Source organism: Adiantum capillus-veneris, chromosome 15 (genome assembly GCF_014529385.1).
Source record: "Adiantum capillus-veneris isolate H3 chromosome 15, ASM1452938v2, whole genome shotgun sequence".
NCBI lineage: Eukaryota > Viridiplantae > Streptophyta > Polypodiopsida > Polypodiales > Pteridaceae > Adiantum > Adiantum capillus-veneris.
The window spans coordinates 157,679,566-157,707,012 of NC_140945.1; the positions used below are offsets into that span (position 1 = coordinate 157,679,566).

General features: G+C 42.6%; 1 pseudogene; it reads right to left on the minus strand.

Moving 5' to 3' along the window:
- Window positions 1-616: 616 nt before the first annotated feature.
- LOC147441737 (uncharacterized) lies at window positions 617-2,513 on the minus strand (annotated as a pseudogene).
- Window positions 2,514-27,447: the final 24,934 nt, after the last annotated feature.

A 27,447-nucleotide genomic window follows, 5' to 3' on the forward strand; every position in this document is an offset into this window, starting at 1 on the left:
GGTAGCTACCATGAGACAACAAGTAGCTACCATGTAGAAACACGTAGTTACCAGAAAGAAATAGATAGCTGCCACATAGAGCTACCATGCAGATAAAGCTAGCTACCATGCTAATACCAGATAGCTACCGGTCATGAGCAGCTAACTACCATGCTGAAAATAGACAGCTACCAGTAATAAGAAGCTAGCTACCATGCAGAAAATAGATAGCTACCAATCTTAAACAGGCAGCTACCATGCAAAAATAGATAGCTACCAGTCAAGAATAGACAGCTACCATGCAGAAAACAGAGCTAACATTCATAAACATGCAGCTACCATGCAGAAATAGACATCTACCATACAACAAGATTTATACTGGTGGCATTTGCAAGGAGGAGACAACACAGTTGATTAAGCTTTAAAAATTTCAACTCAATTACAAATGACTTGAAGTACCACGTATCATTTCTCAACAAAATCACAAATGCCAAGAAGTATGAGATATCCATTTTAGTATGAAGCCAGTTACAGATTCAAGAAGGCTGATATAAATAGGTCAATGATACAAAAAGGGATTATCAACTCCCATTGGCTGTTTACACAAGTACATAGGCCCAAACCTAAACTTGGTCTCTTACGACCGAGTCGCTTTTCTCTGTGAACAATATTTGATAACATATTGGGAAACCTGGTCCTTGTCATTTGATATCATGTGTATCCTGACATATTGATCAGGATCTTGCACACAGTTCCACCCCTTTAGCCACGGCAATAGAGTGTTCATGAGGTAGCGAGGATCCTGTGATTCGTCATCCGATTGAAATGTTGGTGGACATATCATGGTTGTATCACTATTGAGAATATTTTTGTACCGTGTATCGTCCACCACATGAATTGATGACCCCCTCCAATCTGGTCTCCTTTTTAAGAGCTCCGGTAATCCCTTTACAAAAACTGTTTTGCTTCGCCACCTTGCAGCTCTCTGATATCAGTAAGACAGAAAGGCAATTTGACGCAGCCAGTTTGGCAGAATTGCTCTTTCCAGATTCTGGGGTGCATTCCGCTCAGGCAACCCTCAAGTGTAATATTCATGTTTCTGTTAGTGCAGCTAGACCAAATGCAAAGGTGAAAGATGTCTGTGCATTCACGAAGAAATTGAAGCACATTTGGCCTGATTATGCAAAAGGTGCCATGGTCACTGCCTCCCTTGAACACTTTTCAACAGAGAAAATCTTTGGTTCTTGGAGGGATCTCTGAATTGGGGTATCTTCTCAAGAGAACCCCATTCATGTCTAATACCAGGACTTTTTGAGCAGGACAGGTTGGAGGTGGCGTACCCTCCATCAGCGGAGCAGTCACAATGCTAATTGGGAAAGGCATTAGAACATCCTTCCACCTTTTTGTACAGGAACTTACATCTTGATCTAACTCTGGCGAATGCACTTCTTTTAGAGGCTCTGGCTGCACATATTGCCCCAAAGGGGAATCTTTTTGAGCATCACCGACAGGGACGAAGTCTGGAGGGAGCGCTGGGTGCACATGCGTGGATGCCCCGACAGTAGGATCTTGTGATTCATCATCAGACATTGTAACACTCTTCATGTCAGTGCCTTCCTTTCCAGGAAAAATAGCCAAAGATTGTATCAGCAGGAGCAGCTCCTTTGGTGTTTTTGCTGTTTTGGCAAAACCTATGTGTCGTAAAGTAGACAAGATCTTTAAAACCCCTTTCAATCCTTGGGGCATTACCCATTTCCACCTGTTGTAGCCCAAGGGTTTGAGTTCCTCTAAACAAACAGAACGCAAGAGTCAGAAAGTTGCAATATTAATTTTTTTTGAGAAAACGGATCTCACTTCAATGGACAAGGCATCAAAAGACACATGCACCACATCACAAGTCACATAAAAAAACACTTTGACAATGAGAGAGGAACTCCAGGTTGATCCAAACGTTCTATTGTTACATTACAAAAGGATTGTGGTACAAAGAAGGATAGTGGTTTGATACAAAAAGGATGGTACAACCAAAAAGGCTCATAGAAGGGTTGGCTATAAAGCATCACTCATGGACACTAGGTAGAGTCTAAGCCAGGCATCTTTTTGCCCGTGTGTTTGCAACACCTTTTTTGAGGTTTTCTCTGCTTAATGCATCGGTGTCCCCATCCACAACCACAAAATCCTTCTCTTTAGCACTCTCTGAACCTTTGGCTGCATCCAACCTTTCATTCTGGTCTCCCCTTGCCCCCCCTGTAGGAGCAGTAACTATTAATAAACACCCTAATCAATCCATACAGATGCAAACATCTCAGAGACTACCCAATTATACTTAAAGTCCCTTTGCATTTTTTTGCATTTCTTGCCGCTGCAAAATCCTCTGCAATATTAGGGCTTTTTGAGGGAGGTTTCTCTTGGTTCACCGGTATGGATGTCAAGGGTTTGCTAGGATACTGGATCTTGAAGAGCTCCACTTCTTCCCTGACAAGTGGCGATGCCGCAAGTATTTCATGCTCAATGGGGAGCACATCACCATCCATTAATTGGGTTTCCTCTATATTAGGTACATCTATTTCTGAAACATCCCAAAAATAAACTCTAGGTGCATTGTAAAAAAGAATGATTAGTAAACTTTGTACTAAACAAGTGCTTCGAAGGACCCAAGGAACTGCTGTTACCTTCTAGATTTCAAAATCTCTCTTCCTTATCGGAGAGAACACTGATCGTAGCACCCACTTTGACCTCTTTGGAGATCACTTCGGTGTTTAGATCCCCCTTTTCAGCATCTGATCAATAGATAGGAAGCTTAGGCAACATTTATTGACAAAACCATACAAATATTGTACGAATGTCCCCAAAGAGAGGGTTACCAAAACTGTCATCTGATTTGGTTGAAAGGACCTGCACCTCACTTTTTTTCTTGGAGGTAGATTCTACACAAACATTAGGCAATTTAGGTTATGGCAAGCTAACCATCAATGGATATAACCTTAAAGATTATGTCCCACCATGCTAGATACCATTGCATGAAAAAGGTAGCTATCCCCAGACTGGTAGCTACCACAATACTACTGGGTAACAACACTGTGCTGGGTGGCTCAAACCATAGTAGCTACAATTTAGCCAGTACGACATTGGTGCCTAAAGATTGAATGTAAGACACATGATCATGGCAATAAAGTGGTAGTCACCCCCTACCATAGCTACCACCTTTGGAGTAGTTAACACATAAGCCACTAGCCACCTAGCCACCTACTATCCAGCCAGCAACCAAGTTAGCACTTGTGACTAGGCAAGTCTGACTTGGGTGGGGTGGACCACCACCTACCATAGGTACTACCACCTTTGTAGAAGCTACCACATAGTCACTAGCCACCTAGCCACATACTACCCAACTAGCTAGCAAGTCAGCATTTGTGACTAGGTAGTGCTGAAGGATGGCTACGTGTGACTAGGTAGCCACCACTCAGCAATAGCTAGTCACTAGCTAGCTGTGAGTAGCTAGTGGTAGCTAGTCAACAACTAGCCATCTACCACCCAGCCAGCTGCCACCTTGCCAGCAACCACCTTGCCAGCTAAGACCTACCTAGCTAATAACTAGTCTAGAACACCTATACATGGTACCACATAGCCAACCACATTGCTACCACACGTACAAGAGGTACCGCAGTTCCCTTGGAGGGAAATTTCCAGCCATTAAGTTCATGTCACACTATTAGATGTCTGCCCCAGTAAGCATCACTTTGGAAGCTAGTACTTGTGGAGATGCAATTATAGGTAGCCACCTTTGAGATCATGCTCATATGACACCTACAAGTATGCACACGCCTGAAGTTGTACTGGTAGTAGACTAATGCTACCACAAACACAACTACCTCTATGTTAGGTGCCTACCCATATGTTACCTAGGAAGATGGTAATAACAATGCACATTCTCAGCCACATTCACAGATACCATATGTAAACGAGCAAAATGACCTGCTTACCAAACTTTAACCATCGAGGATATGTGTCGCCTCTGCTGTCTACAAACATTAATTCCTTGATATTATCTGGGATGAGAGGACCACAACTTGCAGCCAAGCATTTTCCCTCTCTGCCAGCAAGGTTGGCTAAACAATATATGTGGTAAGCATGTCTGCAGGGGAGTATGAATATCCTCAATGGCTCTTCTTCGTACGTGAGTAGACCACATGCACTGCAGCTATATCAGGCACCTGCGATATCTCAGCATTAGGTGGTGGCACTTTGGGGGGTGGAACCTGCAAATGAACCGGGATTTTCCTGCTTTGCATGACGTTTACAAAATCAACACAGGCATTCAGTATGGGGAGAATTTATTCATTCATCTCAATTTCCCTAGTAATCTGAAGTAACTTTGCACTGCAGTCATCATCCTCCACCTCAGCTTGCAAGTCTCTAGCGTCATTTCGAGCTTGAAGACCCGTGCCTTCTCCCTTTCCACATCAGCACTGTTCGCCGCAGATGATTGCAGCTCCCCCAATCGATGTTTGGCTTTATCAAGCTACATTGTCACACTGTTAATGATTGACATCGCCCCCTCATTTTGATTCACATTTGCCTGCATGGCATCTCATCTTTTACACACTTCATGGTACTGCATTAATGCCTTTGCTTGGCTGAGTGCCACAGCCATCCCAACATCATCAAGTTCACGAAGAGACAAATTTCCAAGCCTTGAAAATTTGGCCGCATTGTGCAATCCAGAACCCCTCTGGGCAGCCCCTCTCAAATGTTCATAGAGGAAACCCCTGGAAAATGCCTTTGTTACCTCCATACCATAGTTCCCAGGAGCCTCCTGGTACACCAAAGTGAACATGGAGTAAAATTTGCTCCAGAATTCCTTCTTAACAAACCTGCATTTGCCTTTGCTGCCTCTCTTTGGCACCTCAATAAACACTTGCAGCCAGTCTTCATCTGAAAAATCCTCCTCATTGAGGAGCCTAGGATCCTGTCCAGCACAATTAAGCTTGTACACCTCATGGGCCTCTGCTTTTGTCATGCAAAATTGGCTCTTCCTCTCAAAGTTGACATGAGGAGGCTGCCACCTAAACATCGGTTAGGAGAAGCGGGGGTTCCGACGTTTTGGTCTGATCGGGAACGATGAGCTTGCCTCTCCTCTATAGCACGTGCTGCATGAGTAGGATTTGGCCTTCTCTTCTTCACCCTACGTGTGTCATGGTCCTCCACGTGCAAATATTGACCCCGTTCGCCCTCCTGACGCCACTAGATGCCATCTGACGCACCTGCTTACCTCGTGTCGTCGGCCCGCGGATAGCTTCCTCGAGAAGTTTTACGCGCTATAAACTCCTCATTATTGTAGAAAAAACATACTGGTACTGGTAATAGTGAAAATCGATGCACTATGTACATGCTGTCCTACCTGTACACATGTGGGCCCCACGTAACCACCTGGCTATGGAAATTGGGCAATCCTTTATTCGATGCACCATGCATGTGTATGTACATATGTGCAATCCCTTGCTCCAAAAAACTCTTGACATAATTTGCCCATCCCCTAGCCTGCTAGATCATTCATGATCAGCAGCGGCAAAGAGAGATATGAGACTCGCCGCATCATAGGTCTGCTCATCCCTCACCAACACTGCTTGATCCACAGACAGCTCATCTTGCTCCACCTTCATCAATCTAGCATGATACAATTTAAGACGCAATCCATTTACCCTTGACTTATGTAGAACACCATCCAGGTTAGCCAGCTGATATGTGCCATTTGGAAAACACTCCACTACCTTGAAAGGGCCTTCCCACTTAATTTGAAACTTCTTTTGGAAGGTGTTGTCCAGCTTACTGTTGTAGCGCAAAACCAAGTCATGTTTCTTGATACCCTTACTTTTGACCTTTTCATTTATCTTTGCCAAAGCCTTATCCTGCATTTGCCCATAATGCTCCAATGCGCTCATCCTATCCAACTGGACCTCTTGTAACTGCAAGAGCCTCCCTTTGAATGCATCACTAGGCGGCCCAAGCAACTTCTCTAACATCTTGACCGCAGGCAACTCTACCTCCACAGGCAATAGTGCTTCCTTTCCATACATTAAATGAAATGGAGTAAACCATGTACCTGTCTTCACCGAAGTACGGTAAGCCCATAATGCACTAGGCAATTCCAAATCCCAATTCTTTCCTTGGTGCTCTGTCACTTTAGAAAGAATTTGTACCAACTCACCATTGAATCTTTCATTTAAGCCATTACACTGCGGGTAATAAGGAGTGGTATGCTGGTGCCTAATCTTCATCTTTGTGCATAAGAAGTCTAGCAGTTTAGCTCTAAATCCTGGCCCCTTATCTGAAAGTAGCTCTAATGGCACCCCAAACTTGCAACATATTTCATCATACACAAATTTTGCCACATCCTTTGCAGTGATCTGTTTTACTGCTATAGCCTCTGCCCATCTAGAGAGATACTCCACTGCCGTTAAGATATAGCTTTTGCCCCTGCTTGTGATAGGTAACAGGCCTATTGCATCAATCCCCCACTTTTCAAACACATCAAACGCCATAATTGTTTTTCGTAGCTCTGGCTTCAACACTCTCTTCCCAAATGCTTGACACCTATTGCAAGACCTACACCAATGGTGAACATCCTTGTGCAAACTAGGCCATACATACCCCTCTTGCAAAATCTTATGCAAGGTGATCTTTAGAGCAAAATGGCCACCACATGCGCCTTCATGATTCTCTTCCAACACTCTGTAAAGCTCCTCCCGCCAAGGTACACGTCTCAACACGAGATCAGCCCCTTTCATGTATAAGAAATCACCAATCAATTTGTACCTGTATGCTCTACGCACAAAGCCATACTTCTTAGACTTCTGAATCTCCTTTGGAATGATTCCTGTTAGCAAAAACTCCTCTTCTTGAGCCAAACTTTCCCGGCCATGATAAAGAGGTAAAGTGGTCCTCAACACAAATAGCTCCCCAATCATGCTTTGAGCTGCTTCATGTGCCTCTCCATTTAGAGCACGTTCAATGTGTCTGATGCTCCATGCTTCGAACTTTTTTAACAAGCCTTTAATTCTGAAGCACATTTCCTTCAATGAGGTGTTCTTGCTCTTCCACACACCCAGCACTTGCTTCACCACTAACAAGGCATCACCTTTTATGCTCAACCTTCGAACCCCATGCTTCAAACAAATGTGTAATCCGGCTTCCAGAGTAGCATATTCAGCCTCATTGTTACTAGGAGCATCCAATTTGAACCCTCTCTTGCATACTAGCTTCCCCTCTGGATCATAAAGTGCTATACTCCCTGAAGCTGCATCATGGCTCTTTCTGTATGAACCATCAAAGAATAACACATGTGCATTGCTGATCTGTGGCACTTCTTCAACTACCTTTCTCACCACCTCTTCCTTAACAATAAGGGGATTCTCCTTGTAGGTCAACAAATCAGCTAGGGTAGCCCTTGTACTATCTTCCACTAGAAAAGAGAACTCAAACTCTTGCAGCTCAATTACCCATTTCTTCACCACATTTGACATGTTAGTACCATTAATTAACTGTGGCAAAAAGGCATAACTCGTCAAGAAAACAAAAGGCCGTGGTAGCAAGTAATGACGAAATCGTCGACAAGAAAATATTAAACTGGCCATCACTAGATCTACTTCCGAGAACTTTCTCTCCGCTACCAACTTCACTCGGCTTGCACAATACACTGGCCTCATATAATGGCTGCCCTTCCCCTTTTGCAATAGCATGGATCCAATGGCATCATCCCCTACTGATGGATTTACATAAAACACTTTCTCCCGATCAGGAGCTTGCATGGCTGACAACCCCCCTAACACCTCTTTCACCTCTTGAAACACTTCTTCACACTTGTCATCCCATTGCAATGGATCATGCTTTGACACTTGTTGTAATGGATAAAGAATCTGAGAAGACAATGGAATAAACCTTGCCATGTACTTCACTTTGTGTATAAAGGTTGCCAATTGCTTTGTACTCGTAGGTGATGGAAGAAGAATAATAGACTTAACCTTGTCTGGATCAGCCTCAATGCCATTTTCTGACACCATGTAGCCCAATAACTTCACCCTTGGCTGTGCTAGATGACATTTCCTTAGATTTAGTTGTCCTCCACATTCATCATATTGAGCCAATACCATCTGCAGATTCTCATGGTGTTCAGCCCTACTGCTATAAACACAGAAGTCATCCATAAAAGCTTTAACACAACTACCAATGAATGGTTCCAACACCCAATTCGCTCTCTCTTGATAGAAGGAAGGTCCATTTGACAACCCAAATGGCAATACTGTGTAGCAATAGCAGCCCCATGGCGTAATAAAAGTGGTCTTTGTGCGGTCTTTAAGAGCAATCTTCAATTGAAAATAGCCTGAAAAACCATCACACACACTGTACCTCTCATAACCTGCCACTGAATCCAAGATCTGATTGATGAATGGAAGAGGATATGGGTTCTTCTTAGTGGCTGCATTTAAGGGCTTAAAATCTACACAAATCCTCCACTTACCATCCTTCTTTGGACTGACTACTACTGGACTCACCCATTCTGTGGTCTCCACAGCGACTATGAACCCTGCCTTCAACAACTTGTCCACCTCTTCTCGCAAGGCTTCCATTTGCTCTTGACCCATCCTTGTTAGCCTTTGCCGCACTGGCTTAGCACCTTCTTTCAGCTCTATATGCATCTCTTCGCCCTTGAACCGTCTGACCTCTTCATATGAAGTAATGAACAAATCAGGAAAACTAGCCAACATGTGCAAATATATATCCTTCTCCATAGCTGAGAGGTCTCCACTGATCATTTGTGTCATCAATTTCTGCTTCTTTGACAACTCAACCTTGGTTTGCATCAGACCTTCAATCACTTCATAAGGCCCTTCACTTTCATCTTCAACCTCATTCGCAAATGCAACTAAACCAAACTCCTGTATTTCTTTGTCCATCAAAAGAAATGCAACATCAACATCCTCATCACTGCTGGTAGTGCTATCACTGTCCTCATCTGTCACTGGGAAGAGTCTTCATCACTAGACTCATCCTCATCTTCATAAAGCTCCTCTAATCGTTTCCTTGTGTCCATATTATAAAGCTTCTTGGTACCTGTCTTTCCATAGAGGCTAATCGTACTATGTCGCCAATCTTGAACAACTGCCACTGCACGTAACCATGGTTTGCCCAGTATAATAGGATATGCTCCCAACCCTGCTGGCATAACATGAAAATCAACCACTGCCTTTGCATCATAGGCCTCCACTTCTAAGCTCTTTACAACACCCAAGCATTTAACTTTTTGATGGTTTGCCAATCTAATACGAAAACCTGACACCCCAGCCACTGTGAGACCCATCTTCTCAACGCATGAGTGTGTTATGACACATATTTGGGCTCCGCCATCCACATAACGTTATCCCAAATTTTTCCTTTTATGCCACACATCTACTATTGGACAAATGTTTGGTAGCTCATCCATTGCCAACACCTTTACTGAACCTCTCTCTGGCTCTTTCTCCATTGGGTTAACCATCCGCTTCCACTGTCGCTTTAGCTTAGGCACCATCTCTATAAGCTGCCCAAAAGTAACATCTGCCTTCCTGCTCATCAGATCCTCCTTCAAGTCATAGCTTAATTGCCCATCCCCTAGTGGAAAATCTGAAACATGAAACTTTCGATGAGCTCTCCTTTTCCTCTTGGCCTTGACATCCTCGCCTTCATGGCTCTTTCCTTTCTTCTTACTAGGACCTGGGGCACTTCTTCCTTCCTTATCCTCTGTGGTCCTCTTCCCAATAGGCATCACTAATGTATGCTCTAGCTTTGATGCCTTCTCCAAGGTGACTACACTTAGCACTTTTGTCTTTCCCTTTTCCTCCTGGGTCAGTCCAGTGGTTCCTTCGTCTCCCTTAATTTCGATGCCATAATCATTTGACCTAGTTAGCACCTGTCTTGGCAATGGATACATGTCTCCCCCCATCCTTGGTGGCTTATCACATTGCAGGCTGATGTGACCCAACTCTCCACAATTATAACATGTGGGCGTCTGCCTCCAAAACCTACCATTGCTTTGTCCAACACCATTCCTAGGCCTTTCTTCACCTCCTGGCTGATTTACAAACCTCCCTCGACCTCGATTATTTCCCACTTGACCTAGCATGTTTAGGCTGAGATTCTTCATCAAATCTACCATTTGCCTCATGTCTTGCCTTAGCCCATCATCTTGCACTGCTGTAGTGACCACTGCTGGCATAACCTGAGTAGTAATAGGAACCACTGGTTCATGATGAACCCCTGACATGCGACCTTGTAAAGACTCTATAGGCTGAAATTCAGACCTCATGGGCAAAGACTCCACCCCTAACTGGCTCATTTTCCTCAGCTTCCACTCTTTGTTCCTTGCTACCTCTAGTGCCCCTTCATATGTCCTAGGCTTATTTAGCTCCACTCTCCAACGTATATTCTCCCAAAGAATAGCCAAGAACCTGTCCTTCTTCATCATGTCAGGCGGGGGTACCTGTGGTGCTAAGGCCTTGCACATTCGCTTCCATGCCAATGAAAACTTACGTATGTACGCATCTACTGGCTCACCTTCCTTTTGCACCAAAGCCTGTACTTCTTGCCACACTTTGTCAGGATCTTCTATCTTCACAAACTCCACTTCCAACCCATGTCATAGATTGTCCCAACTCAACCTTACAGGTGGATCAGCCACACGCAACTCCTCTTCAAATGCTTTAGACCAAACTCGTGCATCACTCCTCAAACAAATTTGGAGAAGGCATAACATTTGCGTAGGGTCATGAATCTGGTTTCTAATGCAAGCAACCTCCATCTTTTCCAAAAATTCTTCCACATCTTCATCACTTCTTCCATGAAACTCCGGATAAGAGAAAGCCATGGCTACCCAAATTATGATGCTTTGAGAACCCCTTAGAACACACGTGCAAGAACCCAAAACTTTTCACTACCCAATCCCCAGAAACTTCAATGGAGCTCAGCTTTAGATAAGGACAAACACATGCACATCAAATGAGTTTTCATAGTTAATCATCGGAATGACAACAAGCAAAGGACATTCCAGGATCTCTCTCAATCTTCTTGGCCCAAACATAAAGACTATACGCTGCTGGAAAAAGATCTTCCTGGACACATGAACATTAATCTGAATTCTTTGAGTTAAATGAAAAGGAGTGAACTGAGGACCATTTTGATCATCCATTAAAGCCAACCATGAAGCTCCCAAGAAGGCACACCTGATTCAACCTCTGATTTTGCCAAAATTTCAGCAGCATAACAGCATAAATGGCTCAAAATACCAAAAAACCAGCCATCATAACTTGGGAAAATTTCGACAGAGTTTCCCCAGAAGTAGAGCAGTAGGAACCCAAAATATAGACTGTCTATGTATGCATAAACTGTCAACAATAGAACCCGAGCATCAAGTAGGACTCACTAGTACATAGCCTATGGCGAGGTCACAAAAAGGGTGCTCCAGCTACTTGTATCACTGAAAGGATCTCCACATTTGAGAATCCCCCAGATCAATAAAAACCTCATGCTATCGACCCTCACACGAAGGCTAATGCAAATCGCATATAGTCAAGTCTCAGAAATGACTATCTTCCAGACCAAGTCTTAGAAATGACTGGGACTGCCAAATACAACCAAGTATGGCTCCACAAATGCGTACAATGGCAGTTTCCACAAGTAACGTACAATCCAGCAGACAATGCGCTCAAATAGGCGCCAAGTGATGCATACCCACAACAACTGCAAGTGACATCACTGCTAGTATATCACTGTACTCCAGCTACGTGTACCTGTGTGAATCACTTGTACCTGTACCTGTCCCTGTAACCTATAACCTGTAATCTGCAACCTGCAACCTCTAACCTGTAATCCCCAATCTCGAAGCTCGAAGCAGAAGGTACTCGAAGAAGATCCTCCGTGGGGGCACCAAAAGAATGTGAGCGGGGTGAAAACACACACAGCGCCTCTATAACGATCCGACACACACTCTTGGGAAGATACACACACACACACACACTATGGGGCACCACTCGGCTTATACAGCCCACCTGGCCGAGATAGGGAACACACCAATGGAGTGAGAGGAGAGAGACTATCCACTTACCCACTCCACACAGAGACACACACTCACACACACACACCCAAAAAACTCAGCTCAAAAGAGGATAATTTCTGATGTTTAGATACAATTGAGCTTGGGCCAACACCAATGGGGAAAATAGCTCACACAATATGGGTAAAACATGCCAGATACATTCAGAAACTCGAGCTGAAGCTTCGCTCATAGGAGAAACTTACACAGCAAAAACAACAGAAAAAGAGTGAGGAATTTGGCAAAATGGACAGCGCCATCACGTCCGGAACGGCCCAAAACCCTAGTCTACAATGTCGAATTGCTCAAATCCGACATCGGATGAGCAGTTTACGGCCAAAACAGGCTCCAAAAACCCCAAAAACACACCTGCGGCTGTTCCTCCTCTCTTCTCCACGTTTTTTCTGGTCTTCTCTTTGTTTTTCAGTTCCCACACTTAGCTTTATTATTTGGGAACCCTTGGCCTTTTAGATGACCTCAAACGGACCCCGGACAGGCCAAAAACTGACCTCGCAGTGCATAGTTGTCACCCTGTTGCATCCATACGCACACCTGGCACTCATTTCTTTTCAATAATGCGTCTCGCAACCACGTGAAGTGGCCCCAAAAAGTGGTCCTAAGGATGACCTTTCTGCATAACTCTCACAAGAAGACACCACTTTCTGTTCGTATTCATCCACGTGCAAATATTGACCCCGTTCGCCCTCCGGACGCCACTAGATGCCATCTGACGCACCTGCTTACCTCGTGTCGTCGGCCCGCGGATAGCTTCCTTGAGAAGTTTTACGCGCTATAAACTCCTCATTATTGTAGAAAAAACATACTGGTACTGGTAATAGTGAAAATCGATGCACTATGTACATGCTGTCCTACATGTACACATGTGGGCCCCACGTAACCACCTGGCTATGGAAATTGGGCAATCCTTTATTCGATGCACCATGCATGTGTATGTACATATGGGCAATCCCTTGCTCCAAAAAACTCCTGACAGCGTCATAATTGAAGGAGTACGAGCGGAAGTCCGACGCGCGAGAGAGTGCGAGAAGAAGAGCACGACGATATGGTGAACTCGCTCTACTGTAATGTGTAGAGTATAGTGAGTTCTTATTAGGTTTTTACAAAAGAATATGTGTACATACCTGGCGGCCCGCCCACTTACCTGGGCGACCACATTGGGCTTTATACCCCAACAATAATTCCCCCGCTCGCGGCTGTTACAAAGGGGCCCAAGCCACTCAAACTCATTTTTAAAAAAAGACACTAATATGTATATATTGAGAAAAAAAAAACCCCCCATGTTCACAAATTCGGTACTACAAGTGACCTCCACCACTTACAAACTTAGGTAGTAACATGAAGTGGCTAGCCCCCAAAAATCAAGTAGCTAGTGTACCACCTTAGCATGCATATACCCCAATACAAAGAATAAGAACTTGAGCCGGAAAGGGTATGGAGTCCTGCACCAAAGGAGACCACAAAGTTTGAGCAAACATAGGAACATGGAACAGAGGAAACACATTCCACCTCCACACAACATGAAACGGCCGAGGCATCCACAAAGCCTCAGGATGACAAAGCAGAAGAAGGCCAGCCATAGCCTCAAGGGCAAGAACAACCAACCACCACGATGCAACCGAGAGAGACACAAGAGACTGCCGAGACATCTAGGTAGCTTGCAAGAAATGAAGATTGGCAATGAAATGAGGAGGTAATCCTGCAAGTCAACGAATATGCAAGGAAAATGCAGGATATGACAGAAAGACTCCGATCAGCAGCACTTAGCCACAACACAAAGGCTAAAGAACTAGAGATGGTGATTGACGCTCTCCAAGGAGAGTTAGAAGACATATTAAATGTCATCACTGATCTACAAAAGCAAGTGATGGAATTGAAAGCTGAAGCTAAACAACATTAGCTAGCAAGGGATAAACATCAAAAGGAGATATAGGAGTTAGGTGAACTACTTATGAAGCTCACAGATGCTTGCAAAGCCAAAGATGAACAACTGACATAAATTATCAACAGACTTCTAACTACAACCCTGTCAGTTCAAAAGATTCAAGTGCAGTTAGATGTAGTGAATGCCTCCCTGTAATATTCAGAGCAAAGAATAAATGATCAGGTAACTTTTCTGCTGCAAATACGAGAAATTTCCGCAGTAGCCTTGATCAAAGGAATAGACAAGGTGAACAAAGCATTAGAGAAAGAAGAACAAAGACCTCAAGCTAGAGCTAAAGCTGGAGCAGTCTCAGCGCAGAGACGTGGCTTTAATGCGGGTGCAACAAGAAGAAGAGCTGCTAAAAGAAACAGCCGAGCTTAAAAGAGTCAACCAGCTACTGAGAGATGGACGACTAGAAATGCAAGAAGAAGCAGGAACGTCAGAATAGCCACAGATAGATATCCCCTCAATTTCTTTCGCTGAGATGGAGACATAGCCAAGAGAAGGGCTAGGTGGTGAGGAGGAATTCCAGGTAAAATTAACAGAAACTGATACAGTGCCAATGGTCTAGCTATCAAAAGCTGAGGAAGACACACTCAAAGAAAAGATTACCCAAGAGGTGGATGAGTAGTGAAAAGCAGTGATGGATTGGGAGTTGAGAGTTCTTCACTCTACCAATGTTACACAACTCACTCCCAATCAAATCAATGCACTGAGGTATCAGCAATCCCTGCCATATCCTTTAATAAAGGTGGAGTTGCTCCAAGTCAAAGAGAGGCTTTACCAAGACATGCAAATAGAAGGCGGCGTAGATAAAGACCACCCAAAGTGGATGAGCTGGTTAAACAAGAATCCAAGGTATCTGATTCTGTTCACAAGATCACCTTCAAAAAGATACTACTTTTTGTCCTGTACCAAGAGTAAGGACCTGGCAAGCACATGAGGCAATAACAAAGAAGCTACCAACCTGGCTGAACTACCCAAGATTGCCAGCACGAGAAAAGGGATCACCGACAGAAGAATACATGGTGAAAACCCTAACGGGTGCCATGTCCTTCTTCAAAAGTCTTCCGGATCTATCATGTGTGATGCTTTATAAAATCTGCCGAATGCTGCTCAGTTGCAGCGAAGTATTTCATGAGCCAGAGCAAGAAGGCACCCCGTGGATGTCATTCCTTGAGGGTAACAAAGTTTTATGCTATTATCTTAGTGCTCAACGTTTCGAAGATGTCCTCTATGGCTTCTACGTCCGATGTATGTTCTTACCTTCACATAATATGTTGGCATTTGAGGAAGCGTTCTACTCAGGGTTCTTCACTTGGTGAACGAAGATATTTGGGCTAGTGATCAACAACCTGACTTTGAGATTTGTAGGCTACTCAATGGTTGAGCTTAAAAACAGAGTCACTATACAGTTTTTGCAAGTGCCAGATAAAGAGAGAAAGATTAGATACGAAAAGGCTCTAAATGCGCTTAAAGACCGCCTTGCCAATCGTCAACTTGAAGACTATTTTAGCCCATAAATCTGTGTCAAGGGACGGCACATGCGAGGAGGGGGGAATGTTAGCAGCAAGCTAACTCGGATACCAATTTTTGGAGCTCTCATTGTAAAAACACTTATTATTTTGATAAGTCGAGAATATTGTAACTCCTATTTTCTGGATAAACCTTGTAATTGATGAGCTGGGGTTACAAGCTTCCAGATTGTATCAACCTGTCATTACCCATCTTTAGCCCAAATTATTATTTTTGACCACCAAAAACCTTGGCTAAGGTATTAAAACCAATTTTTGTAAGTTAATTTTATGTTTTGGATAATGAAATGCACAGCATGAGCTAACAACGCTCACTTTTCTCCTTCTCGTGCTTCCTACTCCCTCCCCGATTGTCACATTGCAGTCATGTTTGTTGCATTGCAACCGCAGGTAAGAGCTCTACGCATTGATGTAAACACTTCACGGTATTTTGTAGCTTTTGGCATCGCTGACCTGTGGCCTAATTTCATCATAAGTAGGAATTTATACTTTAAAATAAAAAAACTAAGCATAGGCGGGGTATTGGGGCGTCATTGCTAAGCATTTAGGTGCATTCTGGGTCGAAAACGACTAGGTCAAAAATCCATTGCTGTTAATAATCACGATTTTGGCACTTGACCTAAAGTGGGATTTGAGACCATAAGCATGTGTGCTTAGGTCTTATAAACTTGTCCTTGAAGTTTCGTTACGTTTGGATGTCATTTGATGCTGTAACAAATGTGATTTGTTTGCCGATGAGCGATTGGATTTTGGTGATCTTAGTCACTTGAGTGTAGCTGGAGTTAGATGCGAGTTGTTTTTTGTTTTTAGAGAGATTGACAACCTCTTGTAGCCTCTATGCACTAGTCGAGTTAGCTTTGTCCCATGGATTGACAATTTAATCATGGTTCTCGCTAAATTTGCAAAAAGATAGGAGTGAGGTTATTTAGACACCCGTCCCACAAATGGATACTCAAACTAGTCATCGTTGTGTTTTTGGTGTTCCTTTACTATCAAATGACATGGCCTGAGCTTGGGCCTCATGATGTCTCCCTCTAGATGAAATGGAGACTTAAACTAGGCATTGTGGTGTTTTTGGTGCTTCCCCCTCTCGAATGGAACGCATGATCGAACATAACTTCGAGCCTCACTATGTCCCCTCCGATATAAAATGGAGACTCAAACTGTGAATCATGGTGATTTGGTTAACCCCCCGGGAGAACGGGGTGCCCTATGTCAATCTTGAGCTTCCTGATATCCCTCTCTAAATGAAATGGATATTCAAACCAGGCATTGTGGTGTTTTTGGTGCACCTCCCCTATCGAATGGAGTGGCGGCTCAGACTTGAGCTTGAGCCTTATGATGTCTCCCTCTAAATGAAATGGAGACTTAAACTAGGCATTGTGGTGTTTTTGGTGCTCCCCCTTCTCAGATGGATGCAGGCTCGAACTTAAGTTCGACCCTCACAATGTCACCTCTGATATAAAATGGAGACTCAAACTAAGTATCATGGTGTTTTAGTTGACCCCCCTCCCCTAGGAGAACGGGATTTCCTAGCTCAAACTTGAGCTTGAGCGTCATGATGTCTCCCTCTAAATGAAAGGAGACATAAACTAAGCATCATTGTATTTTTTGTGTATATCCCTTAGCTAGAGACTCAAAATCGAGTTGTTACATGGCGTGGAGGTTTGAGGATCAAACAAGGCCTCGTGGTGTTTTTGGTGTTTCTCACATATGAGATAGGGTGGAGGCTCAAACTAGTTTGAGCCTCATGATGTTTGGATTCATAGTTTTTTTGGTTCTTCTCCCTTATTGGATGGGGTGGAGGCTCGAACTTCACTTTGAGCCTCCTTTCCTTCAAGGTCAAAACACCGGAAAGGGCTCAAATACTCAAATTTGAGACCAATAGTGGTGTTCCCTCCTTGTTGACAACTTAAAAGAAAGTATTCTTTGAAGTATAAGCTGCAACATATAGTGAGAGGACTTATACAGCTTCAACATGACACACCAAACTTGTTGGGATTTAGGCCAACTGGCCGGACATCCCACTTACTACTAGCCCATCTACTAAATTAACCTATATACACTTATTCTTTAATACAAAAAGAATAAGGAGTTGCAAAATAGGATAATGTTGCTATGAGCTCCTCCCAAAGCAGCTCTCTCTCTCTCTCTCTCTCTCTCTCTCTCTCTCTCTCTCTCTCTCTCTCTCTCTCTCTCTCTCTCTCTCTCTCTCTCTCTCTCTCTCTCTCTCTCTCACTTGCACTCGCACAACTTCTCGCGGCACCTTCAGCTGGTATCAGAGCAAGGTTTGTGCTTGCCGTTTTTGTGTCCCTACACGCGTGCACTTTCAAAAGTGTACGCGTGCACGCATGCACTTTCAAAAGTGCAAACAGGCTTTTGATTTCGGCATCGGAAAATTCAACGTTTCGAGAGCATTTCCATCAAGTGCCCTGGAATTCTACCCCCCTTTCAAAGCTGTTCGTGCAGTCAAAAGCTTCATCCGAGCCACACTTCAGGAGTTGTATTTTTCAACTCCACTTTTGCTAGAGGTACAGGTATAGGTATAGGACACAGGTGCAGGTTGTCTTCAAAGACTACTTTGAGATTGTATATAGACGTTTTATGGCTATTATGTGCTATTGAGACGGTGTTTATGGGCTGATTAGGAGCACTTTTGGGCATTGACATTGTCTCGGGTTTTTCAGGCATCCATCTCCTCATAGGTTCTTGCATACATATAGGACATCCATGTTTCTTATAGGTTGCACTGTTTTGCATCAGCACAGATTTCAGTGGGAGTACTTGATGCACATATGCATTGTTTTGGCACTTTTGATAGTGCTTGAGCTCTTTTGAGAGCGGCTTTACTCCCTGCAGGAATTTGTTTACTACTTGCACATTTTCTTTGGCGCATGTTTCAGCGCATATACTGCACCTTGAAGTTTTGTTGATAGTGGATGTACGTTGAGTTGTGGAAACTGCCATATGTACCTTTTGTGGAGCCGATTTGGCTTGTTTTTGGTAGTCCCGACCGTTTTTGAGATTCGGTTCAGAGGCCCTTTCTGAGCCTCTGGGCTGGTTTCTTGTCTGCATAACCTTTCGTGAGGGTCAATAGCATGAGGTTTTCTTGACCTGGGAGATTCTCGAACGTTGAGATCCTTTCGATGATACAGGTTGCTGGAGTACCCCTTTTTTGTGGCCTCGCCATAGGACATATATAGAGAGGGCTAGGTGCATTTGACATCGTGTTGGCAGTCTTGGGTCAGCTTTTGACTTTTATGCACAGTTAGTGGTTGATGTGCCCGTCTTATGCTCTGAGAGCATTACTTTTGATGCGTTACTGATCTCTGGTGATAGTTTTGGATTGAGATTCTATCAATTTTTTAAAGGAAATTCTGTCAAATTTTTCCCAGAATTACCAATGTTTATCGCCATATTATCTTTAGCTTGCAGCCATGCCATCTAGTGGTGAAAAGGATATTTACAATATTCAAAAATTTGATGGGACAAATTTTGCTATCTGGAAAGAGCAGATTCAAGATTTTCTTATACAAAAAGGCCAGCTAGATCCTATCATGGAGCACCCAGAGGGCGAGTATACAGATGTTGAGTGGGAGAGACTTGATGCTAAGGCCAAATCTACCCTCCGTTTTCATTTGGCCAAATCTGTGTACTTTACTATAGTTGGAGAAAGGACTGCTAGAGATGTATGGGATAAGTTGTGTTCTAGTTATGAGAACAAAAGTGCCACTAATAAGGTTTTCTTGGATGAAGAAGTTGTTTGACCTTCATATGAAGGAAGAGGGAACTATTTCTACTCACATTGATGAGTTCAATATCATTTTCACTCAGTTGACCACTCAGGGTTTGGTCTTTGATGAGGAAATCAAATGTATCTTCTTGCTATACAGTTTACCCTCCTCTTGGGATATGTTTTGTACGTGATTAGCAACTCTGCACCTGGTATCGGTCTGTGTACAATGACATCCTTGGGAGTCTGTTTACCGAGGAGATTTGTAGGAAATATCTCGAAGGCAAGAAGGATGGTGATGTGTATGTTGCTAGTGATAGACAGAAGGGTCGCACTCAAAGTCGTGCCAACAGCAAGGAATGTGGGGGCTCACGCAATAAGTCTCAGGGTTCTATGCGTAATGTCTAGTGCTATCACTTCCATAAAAAAGAGCACGTTAAGAAGGATTGTAGGAAATGGTAGCAAAGCAAGAAGGATAAACAATCCGATGACACTTGTAATCCTGATGATTCAAAGAAGGGAAAAGCAAAGTTAGAGGAGATCAATGTGCTAGAGTCTTCAAATGCTCCACTGTAGAGACTCTTCTAGCATTTATTATGCCACTTACCTCTGACATATTGGTCTTCACAACAGATCTACCTGTTGAGGCTCTTGTTACAGAAGATGTGCAGTATGCACAAAACTGGATAGTAGATTCTGGTGCGAGTTTCCATGTGACACCACATAGAGAGTGGTTCTCTACTTATTCTCACTCTTGTGGAAAAGTGAGACTTGGTGATGCTTATGAACTAGACATTGAGGGTGTTGAAAACATCAAATTGTATCTAAGGAATGGAACACACTTTACTTTATATAATGTCAGACATGTGCCCAAGTTGACTAAGAGCTTGTTTTTTGTTTTCCAGCTTGATGATTTGGGCTACAACACCACATTTGGCAATGGTCCGTGGATAGTACGCAAAGGTAATCTTGTTTTACTCAGAGGTCAGAAGCATGGTACCTTGTATTCCATGCATGTGTCAGATGTTGGTCATGATTACATATCTACAGGCGAGCTGCGGTCTACTGAGTTGTGGCATTGCCAACTAGGTCATATTAGCCAAAAAGGAATGAGAACTCTAACTCGTTTTGGCTACTTACTTATCTTGTCTTATGTTTACTTTCCTGTTTGTGAGCACTGTATCTATGGAAAACATACTAGGTCCGTTCACTTACCATTGGGTCAAAATCCAGCTGAACCTCTAGATTTAGTACATAGTGATGTTTGTGGTCCTATGTCAACCAAATCTCTAAGGGGGGCCAACTATTTTCTAACATTCATAGATGACTCTACTCAAAAGGTGTGGGCATATCCTTTGAAACATAAGAATCAAGTTCTTCCTTTGCTCAAGAAATTTTTGGCACTTGTTGAGAATCACTATGGCAAGAAACTCAAGTGGTTGCGGACTGACAACATTGGAGAGTATGTCTCCAAGGAGTTTGACAATTTTTGTGCTAAAAGGGCTATTAAAAGGCAGTTTACTGCACCATACACACCATCTCAGAATGGAGTTGGTGAGCGCATGAATCATACGATTCAAGAAAGAGTCAGAGCCATGCTTTCTATGGCAAATCTCACACAAGGCTTTTGGGAAGAAGCCGTCTTGACCGCAGTGCACATTATAAATTGTTCACCTAGTACGCCATTGAATTATGAGATTCCAGAAGAGTTACAGTCTAAACATAAGCCCCACTATGATCATCTATGTGTTTTTGGTTGTGAAGCTTATGCTCACGTACCTAAACAACTTCAACAGAAGTTAGAGTCAAAGTCACACAAATGTATTTTCATTAATTATGGTTCAGATGCAGAGATGGGATAACATTTCTGGCACCCAAAATCTCATCGAGTCATCCGTAGTTTAGATGTGATCTTCAATGAGTCAAGGATGTACAAACAACGTATCAAGGAAATAGAGGTTCGGAGAGTCACTTTTGAGGATGTTGCCTCAGAGACAGTGAAATCAACTCAATGGGCTAGTGATGTACCTTTCGCTAGCAATGCTCCAAAGGGAGCGGATATCAATGGTCAAGGAGTGAGATAGTCTACTAGAGTCTCTCGTCCACCTGCACGTTTCAAGACAGGTCTTGATTACATCATGTTGACCGATTGCAGTGAACCAAACTGCTACCAAGAAGCCATGATGATGAACAATGTGGTGAAGTGGGAGCAAGCTATGGAATCTTAGTATAACTTGATTTTGGCTAATGACACTTGGGACTTGGTAGAACTGCCAAATGATGTAAAAGCTTTACCTTGCAAATGGGTTTACAAGAAGAAATTTACCTCAGGTGATCCAAATCCAAAGTACAAAGCTAGCCTTGTAGCCAAAGGGTTCAAACAACAAAAGGGAGTCAATTTTCTCACCTGTGCTCAAGATGACAACACTTAGAACCGTACTTGATCTTGTAGCAATTGAGGACATGGAACTTGTCCAAATGGATGTGAAGACAACATTTCTTCACGGGGATCTCGATGAGGATGTTTACATGCAGCAGCCTGAAGGGTTTGTTCAGGAGAACACATCTCGTGAGGAGCTAGTATGTAAGCTCAAAAAGGCACTTTATGGCTTAAAGCACGGTTCAAAGCAGTGGTATCATAAATTTGATGCATGTATGAGGTCTCAAGGATATAAAAGGAGTGAAGAGGACCACTGCTTGTACACAAGAAAGCTAGATGATGGCTCGATGATCATTCTGGTTCTGTATGTTGATGACATGCTTATAGTTGGGAAATCCATTGCGAAGATTGCTAGCTTGAAGAAAACACTTAGCAACAATTTTGCAATGAAAGATTTGGGGGATGCTAGACACTTTCTTGGCATGCAAATCAAAAGAGATTGCAAACGTCGTATTCTTGAGTTATCTCAGGAAACATACATTGAAAAAGTTTTGCCGCATTTCAGTATGCAGGTGGGGAAAGCATTGAGTACCCCAATGCAGGCATTCTTGAAACTCAGCAAGGAAGATGCACCCAAATCTGATGCTGAGAGAGCAAAAATGGCTAAAATACCATATTCTTTGGCAGTGGGTAGTCTCATGTATGTTATGGTGGCCACAAGACCAGACATTGCTTTTGTAGTGGGAGTGGTGAGTTGATATATGGAAAATCCTGACAGCAAGCATTGGGAAGCAGTGAAGCACATTCTTAGGTACCTCAAAGGTATGGTCGGCAGGTGTTTACGCTTCGAGAACAGTGATGCATCCATTGTGGGTTATGCGGATGTAGACTATGTGGGTTGTGTCGACAATAGGAGATTGACATCTGGCTATCTCTTCATATTTGCTGGAGCAGCAATATCTTGGAGGTCATGTCTTCAAGATTGTACGTTGTCTTCCACTACGGAAGCAAAGTATGTTGCATTGTCGGATGCAAGTAAAGAGGCTGTATGATTATCTCGCTTGGTCAAAAATCTTGGCATTGATGAGACTCCAATGATATATTGTGATAGTCAGAGTGCTCTTGCGTTGGCAAGGAATCCCGTGTTTCACTCCAAATCGAAACACATTGAAGTCAGGTATCATCTCGTGAGAGATTTCTTGTCCAAACAGCTCATTGATTTGGTCAAGGTACACACTGACAACAACCTAGTAGATGATTTGAGGAAAGGCTTAGTTTTGGAGCGGTTTAGACATTGCAGTGAGTTGATGGGTATAGGTTGAATCCACTAGATTGCTTCACGGTTGTACATACCAGGTGACTTGGGCTGCGTTGGCCTTCAAGTGGGAGTTTTTTGGGATTCATGCCAACTTGCCGTGTTGAGATGTCGAGCTCTACACCTTGAGCTGGCATCCACTACGGGTCTTGGCCGCTTACGACATTTACTCACTGGCGCGTTAGGTGACCGACACGGAGGATCTCTGCCAGTGATTCTACAGCTGGACTACACTTATAGTGCCAGCCTAGTACGCTTCTAGCGAGTTCACACTTAGTGACCGCATGTACATATGTGCTACTTTTCAGCTTTAGCACTTAGTCATTTTGTACTCTCTTTTCTGTGAAGAAGAAGAAGAAGCTTTCCATCTCTGTGTGCTTTGTGCTTGTCTTGTGTAGCTCTCTTGCATCCTCATTCTTTACATGCCGGACATCCCACTTACTACTAACCCATCTACTAACTTAACCTATATACACTTATTCTTTAATGAAAAAAGAATAAGGAGCTGCAACAGAATAATGTTGTTGTGCGCTCCACCCAAAGCAGGCCTCTCTCTCTCTCTCTCTCTCTCTCTCTCTCTCTCTCTCTCTCTCTCTCTCTCTCTCTCTTTGCTCTTGCACTTGCACTTGTACACGCTTCTTGTAGCACCTTCAAAACTCACTTATGGAAGCATGGAAATTCAAATGTTGAATCTATCAATAGCAATGAGAATTTTTGTATTTCAAGAGATATACGAGGATAGTACTTATGCATACATAAAAAGTGGTAAAACATGCCGCTATGTAATGCAATAAACTAACTTATGAGCTCGTCTAGGTGTGAGACCAATCCATCTTTGATCTCTAAAGACATGATAAAATTTTGATAATGTGTACACTTTGTTAAAGCGGCGTAAGAAAACCTTAACGCACTAGCGAATGTAAAGCGATCTTAGAGCTACTCATTGTGACCTGCTTAGAGCTCCAAGAAAGTCTTCTCTTTACCAGTGGCATGTCTAACTCCACATAACCATCAACCCACATTATCCATCCATCATCACTGATAGCACTACCTCAACACTATAGCATTGGCCACCTCCTACTTGAATCAGACAAGACCGATTCTCTTGCCACCCGCCCTCGTAGCTCGTGTGCACGATGCTACAACCCTCTCCTCTCCAAGGTACTCTCTTCTTCTTCTCCTTCTTCTGCATTTGAGGTCCCTCCGTTCTCTGTGCTTGCTCTTCCATCACTAAAGTAACTCAGAAGAGCGAACCCTCATACCCCCCCTTTGACTTTGGTAATGTTGTTTTCATGGCAGAGGCCCTTCATTCTTACAACTCTCAACCACGGTCCTATGCATCTAGGTCTCGCACCCTACTCTCTAAGAATCCAGTTGTGTAGCTACTAAGTATGTTGCCACACAGGGGATGATTATGAATGCCAAGGGATTGCTCCACAATCTGTACACCACCATCTCACCTGCAATGCATGTCTCATGTTTGCTTCAATGAATGATCATCTCAAATGGATCTTGAATGCAATCAATAGCACACCTCCCTTTCCCTTCATCATCCTACATTAAAACACAATAGCTAGAGAAAGTAGTAAGTACAAGAAGCAAAATCAATAAGGATCATAAGCATGTCTCATCCCTACAAGTTTGCAATGGCTAGGTCACATGTGCACAAATTTGAGTATGATGGTGGCGACATGCGATGGCAAGCAGCATCAGTTTTGAATCTACCATTAATTGCATTTCACTGTTGATTGTCTCATGACGGTGGGCGTTAGTTTTGAATTTAAATTTTAATTTGACGGTTGTTTTTAGGGGTTACTTTCTATTATTGTTGGTACTTTACTCACACACTATGAATGTGGAATTGTGTGCTTTTAATCTATTAAACTTCACCTTCATGGCCTCTTCAAGTTCAAGTGGCTCAAACTTGTGCTCGAGCTTCAAACTCAATCCGCCTTTTTGTCATGTGTAACTCAAGCATGACTATGAATGAAGTTTTTAAAGTGCAACATCCAGCCCATAACTGAACGTTGGTCCAGGATTATAGCTTCTAGTTGTCCACAAACTAGTTGTAGGTCATGAACATCTAGCCTACCATACGGCATCTAGCACAAGCATATGAGTTTTTATGTTAAGGTCAAAATTCTAGCCTCTAGCCCATGAATTTCAAGCTTTGAGCAAGTATGTGTCTCAAATTTTTGGATGCAGGTAAATTAAGGAGAATCTGGCACGATTCTTCCATGTTGTCGAGGGAAAAAATGGAGGCAAGGACACATGAGAGAGAGAGAGAGAGAGAGAGAGAGAGAGAGAGAGAGAGAGAGAGAGAGAGAGAGAGAGAGAGAGAGAGAGAGTTTAAATTATTTACAATATACATAACACATGAGATAAACTTCAAAGACCTATGTCTACAGTATATAGTACAAATCATGTATTCCTTTCGACTGAATCTCAAAAACAATACATCACAGTATCAGGCCATATTAGGGAAAGAAAGTCCTGATTAGTGTTACAGTATCAGTGTACAACATAACATCCCCTCAAACAGCAGCCAAGGAAAGGACACCCTTACCTGCATCCAAAGTAAGAAAACAAACTGTTCGTTAGTTTTCAAACCACATAACAGGTAACTGGGGTGACCTAGTTGTCATCCATGTCACCCTGGTACTATCCTAAGAAGAAAACCATGCTGTGCAAATCATAATGACGTGTAAATTTTCTTTGATTTTAAAGAACCAGATATAATCAAAGTGTTAGCTCAAAATTTTGAAACGTATATTTTAATTCCCAGTATAAAGTTTGTTACTTCACTGTGAAATAAGGCCAAAAAGGATTATTTTTCAATTGCTCCTTACATTCCATCTTATAAAAGAGCTCAATCTCCCTTAAAAACATTTTTTTTGAAAGTGAGTTAATGTAGTTTTTGAAGTCAAAATCTTCCTTAGACTAACAAGATTATAATCTTTCAAATTTTAGGCATTTTGTATTTTACCATCAGACAATTATCCTTAAGATGTCAATCGGGTCAGAACCGGTGATGTCTGATAATAGGACTAACATAGCAGAATTGCACAAGCAGGGTCAAATCTACCCAACATGGCTGGACACAAGTTCACTCCCCTCTCTAATTCAGGCTGAATACCGTATCTAAGTACCAAATGTATCACCCCTCTCACGTGAGGCAACAACAAATAATGTTAGTTGCCGATATCTGAACAGCAACAATAAAGCCTTATTCAACATACCATAGTTCCCAATATCACACCACCCAGTACCCATGCTGAAGGGCCACCAATATCAGGTCAGTAATTGGTATTTACTAACTGGAACACATTTTTGTCAGTCACCAAAGAGCAGCCAGTATACTTACCTTTAAAGTTCCGAGAAGGCTAGTATAAAAAGAGCTTAGGTGAGATTTTTCACTGTCATCAGTCAATACTTTGAACAGTAGGTCAAGCCCTAACCGAAACCTCAAAAAGAGCACCAGTAAAAGAGATCAATGCCAATAATCAAAACACAATTTGTAATAAACAGCTCCAGCTGTCATATTATATCGATAGCCATCCATTTCCTAGTCAACCTGTTTTACCAATAGTAACTATAGCTTGTGAGCCAGCTCACATTATGTCTAAATAGCACCAGAGACGAAAAAAGCCATACTAATTAGTAGCCAATTAGATGTAAATACATACAGGCGATAGATATTTACGAAAAGTGACCGAACCAAATCATATATATCTAGTAAAAAATCAGTTGTATCATCAACAGTAAAGAGAATATCTCCTAGATAAGAAATAAAAGAGATTCACTTCGATCTGAGTTATGAGTAAGTTATCCAACGGACCTGCAAACCAATACATATGAGTAATACTTCCCTTGTATTCCAAGCCAGGTGAACCAACAGAGAGTAGTTCATTAACACAAGTTTCAAATTACACACTAGATTGATTATGAGCCCATATAGCCCATAACCAGGAGATGTAAATACATATAGGTGGTAGATATTTACAACAGTATGAAATTAATATCACTCATTTCCTAAATCTATTTTCTTAACTCCATTCATTCCTAATACTACCGGCTCTTGTTGTAGCCATAAAACAGTGGTACCATCATTACCATGATACGGTAAAATAGTGTGGAATCATCAGTGTGGAATCATCAAGATATCAAACGTAAAGTGAGAACTAGCTGCCAGCAAAGAACACCAGTCACCTTCAACTGGCCGAAAATAATCAGAACCAAAGTAACATTAGTAAGAGATTTGAGCCAGCTTTTGTCTAGAAATCAATTGGACAGTACGATTTTAACAAAAACCATTACTGTAACACCTTCTTCTTTCCAAACCAAAACCTCAAAAAGAGCAGCAGTGACAGAGTTTCTTTCTTTACTACAACAGTATGGTTTAAACATCCAGAAACAACAAGACCATCATAAGTCCTATAGAA